The sequence below is a fragment of the Montipora capricornis genome, chromosome 3 (assembly GCF_036669925.1).
Source record: "Montipora capricornis isolate CH-2021 chromosome 3, ASM3666992v2, whole genome shotgun sequence".
Taxonomy (NCBI): Eukaryota; Metazoa; Cnidaria; class Anthozoa; order Scleractinia; family Acroporidae; genus Montipora; species Montipora capricornis.
The window spans coordinates 33,083,903-33,095,897 of record NC_090885.1 but is presented as its reverse complement, the minus strand read 5'-3'; positions in this window follow the sequence as shown (position 1 = coordinate 33,095,897).

Here is an 11,995-nt window from a genome sequence, read left to right as displayed (position 1 = left end):
GATGCCACTACAAGAGCACAATAGTGGCCGGTTATTCTGTAGTTACTCCCTTGTCACCTGTATAACTACATGTACCTTAACTGGTTTCTCATGCAAGAGGAGCCAGAGCAAGCTAAATTTTGGACTGGGCGCTTAATAAGATTACTCCTTTGACACTAGGTTTCACTGAAAGTCGGTTACACTTCAGAAGAAACCACCTGGGAGATTACAGTATCTCGCTTTGGTCTCCCATTAATTGTCAATACCTCCGTCAATCCCACCCAAATAAAGTATCTTGATGACAAATCTTACTTCCATCAATTTGACCAAAATATAAATTATCTAATTTCTTTGATTGTCCAAGATAAGGCGGTTCTGTGGACTTGATCGCTAGGTTATTGTTCCAGATGTGCTGCAACACCATTTGCCCAGAAAAACCAAGTTTAACCATCGCCCAAACGCTGATTCGAAAGCCTCTACAACATTAAATTTCCAGCCATCCTATTAATAATTAATTGTGTAGCATATACCTGAGGTATACAATCCTTAACTCACTGTCACACCATTTTACTTTGTTACCTCTTGGGTAGCATATGCCTGAGGTATACAATCTATTAACTCACTTTTTCACCAGTTCACTTTGTAACCTCTTGGGTAGCATAATTATACCTGAGGTATACAATCCATAACTCACTGTGTCACCATTTCACTCTGTAACCTCTTGGGTAGCATATACCTGAGGTATACAATCCATAACTCACTGTGTCACCATTTCACTTTGTAACCTCTTGGGTAGCATATGCCTGAGGTATACAATCTATTAACTCACTTTTTCACCAGTTCACTTTGTAACCTCTTGGGTAGCTTTTATCTGAGGTATACAATCCATAACTCACTGTGTCACCATTTCACTCTGTAACCTCTTGGGTAGCATATACCTGAGGTATACAATCCATAACTCACTGTGTCACCATTTCACTTTGTAACCTCTTGGGTAGCATATACCTGAGGTATACAATCTATTAACTCACTGTGTCACCGTTTCACTTTGTAACCTCTTGGGTAGCTTATACCTGAGGTATACAATCCATAACTCACTCTTTCACCATTTCACTTTGTAACCTCTTGGGTAGCATATACTGTACCTGAGGTATACAATCCATAACTCACTCTTTCACCATTTCACTTTGTAACCTCCTGGGTAGCATATACCTGAGGTATACAATCTATTAACTCACTGGGATTTTTATGTTTCCCATATTTCTTACACTGGATGTAAGTACAACAAAGAAACAACTGATCACCTGAAAAGGCTGACAAAAATCAAATTTAATTCAAGGGCACCGAATAATTGCTGACACTGTCGTTGTCATGCAGTTTATAACTATCTACATGTATACTGACTTTCATTCAATGGGTGCTTTTGGTGTTTCATATCATACCATTATAGGTTTATTTTCAGGCAACACAAGATCAGTTAAAGAAAGTCACGGTAATGTTTGTACATGTACATTATTGAAAATTACTCCTTTTATGAATGAAACAAATTTTCTGAACAAAATAGCTTTCAATGTCTACCCTATAGAGAATTCTTTACAGAGAGACAAACACTTGACATTGACAATTTTGTTGTTTAAAGTGCATATCCTATATATTGCACATGTTTTATTGTCTTTTCATCAGAGGAGAAAGAGGGAAGGAGAATTCGAGTGCCCTGTTTTATAAGTTCTTCACTAGACCTATAAGTTACTACGACAAATCCTCATGAATGAGTTAATTTTGGAGTGCATTGTGTCTGAGAAAGAATCTCTGTCGCAAATGTCCAGTATTTTGCTTGCGAAAAGACATTGGGCCACCATATAAGTTGAAATTCTCTTCTACGCGACCACTCACCCTCTTTGCATTTAAGAAGACTTCTCGATCTGATCAGTGCTTGTCGTTCCCCAACGACTGCCAGCACGCTGCCCAACTGAAGCAATTTAATCCTGCGCCGTCAGGCCAGTAAACTCGTAAGCTCGGATCTACTCGAGACGAAAATAGGCCCTCGCTTGGAGCGGTACGGCTGTTAGATTAAACAAATCCACAAGCCTGGCAATATCGCATTTACTTTTGTTGTGAAATGAGGAGTTAAACATTAAAGTAACTGCCTGGTGTGTGACATGATGACAAGAAAATAATATAAACAGACATGGAACGATTCACATGGAGAATTAACTCTTTCGGTTCTACATTTACTATTTTTATTCCATTGTCATACTGCACTACGTGATCTCATTCTTAACAACTTTAATGAACAGTTGTGGTGTTATTATTATTGACGTGTGGTTTGGGATCACGTTGCCTTTTCACACCTTCGTTCCTGGACTGTGAGAAAAAGTATTCTAGGAATTCAACCTAACGTTCAAAATTCTTTGATGGACCGCGCAAAAATTTGGCCAGCTCTGGCTCCTTGTGCAAACAATGTCACATGTTCAGTAATGTGAAGCCCTTTATACCAAGTCATAAAAAGATTTAACCAATCAGTCAATAACTGCACAGCATATATTCGGCTGTATTCCACATTGCTTGTGCAGGGTGATATGTAACTATTTCCTATGACATGGTATACAAGCTTTCTCGCTTGTTACTTGTCACTTGCTTGTTTGCATGTACATGTATGTGGGCCTTAACAAAAAAAAATTCAGTTGTCTTCTGGGGTATTCCATAGTAGACTACTCAAAAGCATTTGCATTACTAGCATTTTTCATGAAACATTGATAAAGCTACCGGTAAAATGTACTGCTTGTAAGAGCACTTATTACCACCTGCAAACACTCAGAAGTCGCTTATCCTTTGCAGAACCTCCAACATTAACCAATTGCTTTACGGGTGTGAAAAGGTGCCATACCTGTTGCGCTGAAAACTAGGGAGAACCCTGTACATGTACTGTTATGTAGTAGAGCTAGCCATCTAAATACACCAATCATATTGTGATGCAGTTAATATTGCAATTTCTCCCACCAAAACCTCAAATTTTATTTGATGAGTACTTAACCCATTCATCCCTGAAGAGGCCCCCATTGACGAGTAAAATCGTCTGGCATTAGACAGAGTAAAATCTATAAGTGTCACTCAGAATTTTATCATTCTGTAATACAATTCAGAGGTTTTCATTGGCCCTGCCATCCTGGTATATGAGCTAATATTCCATGCTCTACAAAATGATGGAAAGGGTACATGTCAGCTGAAAATATACAGTTACACAATGAGTCAGTAGATTTCTCTCTATTTTGGGGACATTTTCGATAAAACAATATTATTGCGTTCAGGCTTGTTGGAAATGAAATAACCAGTCGAGCATGGAAAACAAACTTGACCAACATTTGCTAATAACGATAATGATAATGATAATAATAATAATAATTTGTGAAGCATAATTTAGCTTGTTATGTGGAGCGAAGCTAATAAGCAAAAGATCATTAGGATAATTTGTCATTTGTTTTGTTTGTTAGTTTGTAAATTTTTACTGAACCGATTGACTCCTGGGAGTTTACTCTGTGTAATGCCAGACGATTTTCTGATCATTTTGTACTTTGCAACGACCTCATAGTCCATACCTTGTTATGGTGGGGTTGCTTGTGTACCTCAATGACCCGGAGCTAGCCCAATGAGAAATTCAGCTTAGGAAAATGCTGTTTGTTGTTTTTTAGTAGAGGTCAGACTGAAACACTACAATGTACATTTATGTAATAGACAGAATACAGCCTTAGGCTGCTAGCTGGATACCAGACCTGAAGTACATTGATCAGTTTCAATGTAATCTTTAAACGTATCTATAATATTAAATTATTATTGCAAAACAGATTGCATTTTAAATAATTTCTTGTATGTGATAGTCTGTTTTTGACTTTTGTTATCAAAAGGCACAACCAGTCTCTTTTTAATCATTTTTATTTTACCCTAACGAGTTCTGTCTCTCTCGGGTAGTCAGTCCATTTTTTACTGTTGTTATCTGAAAGCAGAACCAATTTTGTAATAATTATTAAATTTACTAATGAGTTCTGTCTCTCTTGGGTAGTCAGTCCAGTTTGGACTGTTGTTATCTGAAGGCAGAACCAATTTTGTAATAATTATTATTTTGTACAAGTTAATGAGTTCTGTCTCTCTTGGGTAGTCAGTCCAGTTTGGACTGTTGTTATCTGAAGGCAGAACCAATTTTGTAATAATTATAATTATTTTGTGCTAATGAGTTCTGTCTCTCTTGGGTAGTCAGTCCAGTTTTGGACTGTTGTTATCTGAAGGCGGAACCAATTTTGTAATAACTATTATTTTGTACTAATGAGTTCTGTCTCTCTTGGGTAGTCAGTCCAGTTTTGGACTGTTGTTATCTGAAGGCAGAACCAATTTTATAATAATAATTATTTTGTGCTAATGAATTCTGTCTCTGTTGGGTAGTCAGTCCAGTTTGGACTGTTGTTATCTGAAGGCAGAACCAATTTTGTAATAATTATTATTTTGCGCTAACGAGTTTTGTCTCTCTTGGGTAGTCAGTCCAGTTTGGACTGTTGTTATCTGAAGGCAGAACCAATTTTGTAATAATTATTATTTTGTACTAATAAGTTCTCTCTCTTGGGTAGTCAGTCCAGTTTTGGACTGTAGTTATCTGAAGGCAGAACCAATTTTGTACATACAAAGCATATGTAAATTGAAAATAACTGAACTCAAAAAGCGAGTTATACATATTTGCCACAGTGTTGCAGAATTGTGCGAGCAAGAATTACTCTAAAATCCTCGCGAGAATGTTCCCTGAATGACGTTTTGTGGATTTATGCTTCTCCGTTGTGACTTAAAAAGGTGTAAAAAAAGTTACTGAATATGTCAGAAGCTGACTCTGATGCGATATCTGCGACACCTAAACTTGCGAAATGAGTTCTTGAGCTACATGTACACTTAATGATTAGCTAAGGGTGATTTCAAATCACCGTAAGCTCATTTGCATATATTTTTTTGTCGGCCTAAGCTCGTCATGGTACATGTAAGATACAAGTTTCTTGCAATAATTCCTTTATAAATTGATTGATTGACTGGTGTGACTCTTTTCCAGGGCCTTCATGTACTTCAACCACAAGATGCAGTGCTGAAGGAAATTGAGCATTGAAATTTAATTGGAGGGAATTTCCTGAGATGCAAGAAACAGACAGTGCTGATTGCAAATTGTGATACAATTGTGAATAATAATTGATGTCTTTGTGTCAAAACTTGGGAGGGTAGAGGTTTCATTGCCATTTTGGATATACCTTGTGAACATTATTACTGTAGGTCAAACTGTTTTAGCTGGGTCAAGTAAATTTGTTCCAGACATCAGGTAATTATGGAAGAGTCGAATGCTCTCACAATGAACTGGGTGAATACAAGTGAGAAATATTCACTGCAACAATCAGTGACTTCTCTGTTCATATACTGTAAGTTTTTTGACAAAAATCAAGAAAGGTTTCACTGTCCCTTGGGTCTGAGGAAATTGTCAGTCATCGTTCAATGGCAAATAGATCAAACACAAGTGATATCTTTCTAATGAACACATCTGCATGTGGCAACAATGATTTAAAGATAATTAGTCATAGCATACTAATTTGTAGTATTTTTCATCTGAACTGGCGGGTGGCACACCTCATACAGTTGGATGTAACTTGTAAACTCGGTTTAACTATGCAGTTAATTTGTCATAGTATACTAATTTGTAGTATTTTTCATCTGAACTGGCGGGTGGCACACCTCATACAGTTGGATGTAACTTGTAAATTCGGTCTAACCATACTGTTCATTTGTCATAGTATACTAATTTGTAGTATTTTTCATCGGAACTGGCAGGTGGCGCACCTCATACAGTTCCATGTAACTTGTAAATTCGGTCTAACCATGCAGTTAATTTGTCATAGTATACTAATTTGTAGTATTTTTCATCGGAACTGGCGGGTGGCGCACCTCATACAGTTCGATGTAACTTGTAAATTCGGTCTAACCATGCAGATCATTTGTCATAGTATACTAATTTGTAGTATTTTTCATCGGAACTGGCGGGTGGCGCACCTCATACCGTTGGATGTAACTTGTAAATTTGGTCTAACCGTGCAGTTTATTTGTCATAGTATACTAATTTCTAGTATTTTTCATCTTAACTGGCGGGTGGCACACCTCATACAGTTCGATGTAACTTGTAAATTCGGTCTAACCATACTGTTCATTTGTCATAGTATACTAATTTGTAGTATTTCTCATTGGAACTGGCAGGTGGCGCACCTCATACAGTTCCATGTAACTTGTAAATTCGGTCTAACCATGCAGTTAATTTGTCATAGTATACTAATTTGTAGTATTTTTCATCGGAACTGGCGGGTGGCGCACCTCATACAGTTCGATGTAACTTGTAAATTCGGTCTAACCATGCAGTTAATTTGTCATAGTATACAAATAATACTAATTTGTAGTATTTTTCATCTGAACTGACGGGTGGCACACCTCATACAGTTGGATGTAACTTGTAAATTCGGTCTAACTATGCAGTTGTAGTATTTTTTATCGCAACTGGCGGGTGGCGCACCTCATACAGTTCGATGTAACTTGTAAATTCGGTCTTACCATGCAGTTAATTTGTCATAGTATACTAATTTGTAGTATTTTTCATCGGAACTGGCGGGTGGCGCACCTCATACAGTTCGATGTAACTTGTACATTCGGTATAACCATGCAGTTCATTTGTTATAATATACTAATTTCTAGTATATTAGATCTGAACTGGCGGGTGGCGCACCTCATACAGTTCGATGTAACTTGTAAATTCGGTCTAACCATACAATTCATTTGTCATAGTATACTAATTTCTAGTATTTTTCATCGGAACTGGCGGGTGGCGCACCTCATACAGTTCAATGTAACTTGCAAATTCGGTCTAACCATGCAGTTGTAGTATTTTTCATCGGAACTGGAGGGTGGCGCACCTCATACAGTTCGATGTAACTTGTAAATTCGGTCTAACCATGCAGTTAATTTGTCATAGTATACTAATTTGTAGTATTTTTCATCGGAACTGGTGGGTGGCGCACCTCATACAGTTTGATGGAACTTGTAAATTTGGTCTAACCATGCAGTTGTAGTATTTCTCATCGCAACTGGCGGGTGGCGCACCTCATACAGTTCGATGTAACTTGTAAATTCGGTCTAACCATGCAGTTAATTTGTCATAGTATACTAATTTGTAGTATTTTTCATCGCAACTGGCGGGTGGCACACCTCATACAGTTTGATGTAACTTGAAAAGTAGGTGTACCCATGCAGGTAATCCATGTGGTTAATTTGTTTTAGTATGCTAGTATTACCCAACTGAACTGGCAGGTGAACTGTAAACCCGGAGGTAAGCCGCACCCTGACCTTACCAGCTGAAATTTACGGAAAAAAGTTTTTTGACAGAAAACAAAAGAAATCCAAAGTCTACTCTTTAGAAGTCAAATTCATCCACTGTTCATCAAACGTTAACTCACTATTCACTAATATTGAAACGGAAAATACTTTAATGTAATTTTAGCACTTTAATGTAATGAACATCGTTTTTACAAACTTGGGCATATGATTGATCTTTTTCTGGTATTTGTTGACAGGAATTTCTTAAACACAGTTTTGCCATAGATTTTTTTACATTACAACAAGAATATGAGCGGAGCGTTTGTAGCTTAGTACACGCAACTAGGCATAAAATTGGATGCAAAGATGGAAAACTGGCCACCAGAGGCAGCCTTTTTCAGATCTTCCCACAGATAAGCCGCGCCCATTTCTAACAACTATATTTGTAATTGGTGTAACATAAGCCAGATTTTTATACTTATTTAATAATAATGAAATCCCTTGCATATATTTTATTCCTTATTTTGATGAATTTGTATGGGTTATCAAATAGTGATGAGCGAATTTAGGGAATAATTTCACACACGCTTTGTCCAAAACCAAATAATTTCATAAGCCTTAAGGCAAGAAAAATCATTTGATTTTGGACAAAACACAAGTGGAATTATTCCCAAGTTTCACGAGTATACATTGTACCATTTCATCAGCTATAAATCATGGTTGACAAATCGCAATCATAGGACGTGGGTTTTTTCGAAAGTGGACACCATTTTGGCACGGTAGAAAAAGTTGCCATGGTAACTGATGTTATTAATTGAATTATTTTTTGAACTTATTGCAAGAATTTTATTGTACACTTAGATTCTATTGAAAGTAATATAAACAAATGATTATTTTTAGATTTGAAATAAAAATTTATGCATTCACAAACTCTAGAACTTGTTCTTTTTTCTACGTAAAATCGACTAACCTTTCATCCATTTCACTTTTTATTAACATTTCCTGGCTTACGTCAGGTTTTAAATGCTATTATTTACAGAGATATTTTAAACATTTTGCTGAGATTTTGTGCACTAAAACACCAACATTTTAAAAACATTTCACATACTTTACCCCTCCAGTTTTACAGACATTTTATTGACATTTCCTGCCTTCTGTCAGGTTTTAAATACTTAATTTACAGAGATATTGTGAACATTTTGCTGAGATTTTGTGCACTAAAACACCAACATTTTAAAAACATTTCACATACTTTTCCCCTCCAGTTTTTTGAGGGTTTTTGTAGACATTTTATAGACATTTCATGCATTCTTCTCACTCACTTTTTACAGAGATAACACTGACATTTTATATGGATGGATTTACAGAGATTTTTTCTCGTGTAAATTTTACAGAGAAAGTAAAGAGATTTTACAGACATTTTGTACTTATCGCATAAAATCTCTGTAAAATTTTCCTTCAATTTACATAGATTTTATTGAGATTTTGAACACATTTTATGTCATCGTAAGGACGAAAATGTGTTAAATTTTACAGACTTTTTATGGAGTTACAAAATCTCTGTAAGTGTGCAAATTTACAGAGATTGTAATTTACAAAGAAAATGTGGACATTTAACAGAGATTTTACCAACTTTTTTGAAGTCTGTAAATGGTTCAAGTTTTCCAGTGGTTCTTTGGGTATGTTAAATTCAAATTTGAGGAGTGGATGAGGATCGTTTTGTTCTGAAACAAAGAAGCTATTAGTGCAAATATTTGCGTAACTAACCTTTCGTGATCCCACGAGGCAGCCATTGTTTCCCATAGCAACCGATTTGTTTGCCCTCCAACATGGTGGAAAAGATCATGTGACTTCTTAGTGCAAGGTGCCTATTGTAAATATTCAGTTAAAGGAGAAGTTTGCTCCAAAATAGTCCTTGTTTTTCTTTTTACCACCAAAAAGCTAATACAAAGATAGTCTACTCAACAAAATTTCATCCACCAATGTGCCTTAAATCCTTATGAAATCCTTCTTTAAACTAGCCCGAAAATCGAAACTGGCCGCTGCCATCTTGGATTCACTTAGCAGCCAGGCGATCTAAGCGTGGCGTCAAAGAGCTCAACTTGAAATTTGGCGGGAAGATTGAATACCAATTCTTGCGGTCAGCTTTAAGGCCGGGACACACTAGGCGATAAGTCGCTGCGACACGTCGCGGGGACAAGTCGCCGCAACAAATCGCCTTGTGTGGCACGGTTAATTTCATGAAAATCATTGTCACTGCGCCAGAATGTTGTCGCTGCGATCAGTCGCACGAATTCAAACCAGTTTGAATTCGTGCGATTTATCGCAGCGAAAAAATTAGCGAAAGCAGCGTTGTCGCATCGTGTGTACACTTCCGGCAACAAGTCGCTGCGACCAAATATAAATGAACCAATGAGAGCATTCTTGTGGTCATGCCTTTTTGTTCAGCTCCATTTTACTCCAACAGGAGCCCTTGAGATAGCAAAAGAGGAATTTATTTTCACCGTTTACCAATTTCGAAAAAGAAAATTGCTAAAAAATGGTTCTTGATGCTTGGCCGGGACGAAAAATTCCTGCCACCGAAGCGACCCCAAATTCTTGTTTGTTCGGATCACTTTACGGACGATTGCTTTGAAGTCGATCACCGATACAGTCTTCTGGGGAAAACAACACACAAAAGAAAGAAAAAAATAGATGCTGTACCCACAATTTTTAAGAAACCTAGCTCTGCAGCAAAAGTCAAACGGGATTCCAGCGAAAGGAGGCGAAAGAATAAAGAAAGAAGAGAGGTACGTCATTTGAATGTACTCTAAAGTACTTCATAAAATAAACCGGGCTCGTAATTTTTAACAGTCATACAGTGTGTTCTCGAAATCTTACGTTGTAAGTATAGGTCATACATTTCTAGTCGCAGTCTCAGTGTCAATTCCACTAGTCATCGGCAACGAGGGAATAAAATATGGGACAAAAAATCGGAGCTCACTCAGAGACTGTCGCGGCTTACGATAAGATCAAGAAAAGAGCTCTCATTTCCCCCACTGATTTGTTTTAGACCGCGATACAATATTCTCCTTAAAAAGGCCCCAAAAGGAAACACAGTTAAAGTAAAGTAAAAGTAAACAGTGTTAACCAGTAATACTATTTATCGAGACAACATACCTTTAAATCAGTCGCCCGACTTGGCCACACACAATAAATGTTTGGGTTTTTTTGTAATTGCCTTACTTTTTCTTAATAAACTGTATAAATAAATCGTTTCATTTAGGCTGTTGACAAAATTATGGAGAATGTCAGGATGACCGAGGAGGTGGAAGAAGGGACGGACAAGGAAGAAGCTCATGAAGACATGCTTGTCACAGATATTGTGAAACAATTCGTTGATGTCGCTACAGAAACAAACCCGATCGTAGACGCACCGGTAAAAACGTTTGTTCACATGGGGACGCAGACTGAACCGTCGGACATCTTTACGGGGTACCCAGCAATGGAACTATCGCCCGAGAGACGACGAAGAAATGTGGCCACAGATCACTCATATAGCTGCAAACCAAAGCCGTTTGTTGACCCACACAATGAAGTAGCAAACGAAGAGCCCCATTTTCAGCCAGTTGAAAACAGTTCGGAGCTGTCTGATGACGATTCTGATGAGGAATGGAATGATGACTTTGATGATGCAAGCTCTGTCGCCCACTTTGATTCTTCAGACGAAGAGTGGAACCCCAGTGACGAAGACGATTCCGATGATGAAAATGCAAATGTCTATCATTGCCAAAGCAGTAACTGGCTCGCAGAAAACGAGAACCCAGATAATGATAGCTTGGTGAGAGATGGCTTTCCTCCGACGTCAGTCCGTTGTCTTCAGAGATCCCAGAATGGGTCAGTGGTCCTCACCTTCACGAAAGAGGAGATCCGAAACAAATTTCTGCAGCAGTCGTCTTTCTTTGTTGGAAACCAGCCTCATGCAGCTCATCTTGCAGGCAGAGCTTTGTCTTATGTTGTTGTGTACGACGCTCCTTTTGAGTTACCTGACTCGGCCTTGACCTTCCGTTTGTCGAAGTATGGCACTGTTTACTCCCAGCGTCGCTCCTCCGTCCAGGGCTTCCCCCAGGTCCAGAATGGTATCCGTACTCTTTGCATGTGTATCGATGACCCCATCCCGTCATACCTTCGTTTTGGCAAGTACCTTTTTCTTGTCTTCCGCCCGCTTTCGCATCGTGATGCCGTTGATGCTGAGCCCCCGAGCCAGCCTCCTGCTGACCCCCTTCCCGTGGATGTGCCCCCCACTACTCTAGATGCTGAGAATGCTGATTCAGGTGACGTGGATCATGATAGCCCCCCAGTGGAGAATGCAGAGGAAGATTCGATGGGGTCTGAGGACGATTCCCTGGAAGCTGAATTTGACCAGCCCTTGGCCTCGGCCCTTTCTTCTGAGCCTGCGCCTGACCTTTTAACTTCTCAAGGCCTCATCAAGGATGCCCCTGATGTTTAAGTTCCCAGATTGCAGGAATTTCCCGTTTCTTCCCTGACCGATACGAGTGTTGAGAGTGATGAGTCTGAGCCTGAGAGTATTGCCACATCTGAACTGGTGGATTCTGACGTTGTGCCTGATAATGTGGCTTCTGTGTCTGAGCAGCCCTCTCGC